A 966-nucleotide genomic window follows, 5' to 3' on the forward strand; every position below is an offset into this window, starting at 1 on the left:
TGAAGATGATAAACTTTCTGCCTACAATAGCAAAGCCTTGCATGCTATCTTTAATGGTGTAGGTGAGGGTTACATTAAACTTATATCATCTTGTGTTTCCGCTAAGGAAGCTTGGGAGATCCTTCAAACTCAGTTTGAAGGAACTTCTGATGTGAAAAGATCTAGATTTATCATGCTTCAAACTAAATTTGATGCGCTTAGAATGTCTGATAATGAAACTTTAACTGAATTTTATGAAAAATCATCTGACATTGCTAATGAATATTTTGCTCTTGGAGAAAAGCTTGATGATTCTGTTCTTGTGAGAAAAATTGTTAGAGTACTTCCAGAAAGGTTTGATACTAAACTTTTGGCAATGGAGGAAGCTAAAGATTTTAGCACTATGAAGGTGGAAGAATTGATGGGTTCCTTACGTACTTTTGAATTAAATCAACAGATTAAATAAAAGGACAAACCCAAATCCATTGTTGAGAAAGGTAAAAGTATTGCTTTGAAAGTTGCTGATAATGAAAATTCTGATAGTGAATGTGATGATGAGATTGCTTTATTAACTAAGAATTTTCAGAAATATATGAAAAAGATGGGAAATAAAAAGAATATTTTGAAAGGTTCAAAAGGTAATACTTTTATTAAACCATCTGTTTCTAACAAAAAGGGAATTCAGTGCAGGGAATGTGAAGGTTTTGGGCATATTCAAGCTGAGTGTGGAAACACTTTGAAAAAGAATAAGAAAAGTTTCAATGTCACTTGGAGTGATGATGAAACCGAAAGTGATGAAGATAATTCTGAAAATGTTGCCCTAACCTCTGTTATGTCTAATGTGTTGTGTGATTCACAGGTGAAAGCTAAATTGGTATGTCTGAATAATACCACCGAACAAGAGGAATCATATTCAGATGAGTCTGAAATCTGTGAAGAGTCTCTTGCTGAATCATACAAAGTCATGTATGAAAAATGGATTCAGGT

Source organism: Cannabis sativa, chromosome X (assembly GCF_029168945.1).
Source record: "Cannabis sativa cultivar Pink pepper isolate KNU-18-1 chromosome X, ASM2916894v1, whole genome shotgun sequence".
Lineage (NCBI taxonomy): Eukaryota > Viridiplantae > Streptophyta > Magnoliopsida > Rosales > Cannabaceae > Cannabis > Cannabis sativa.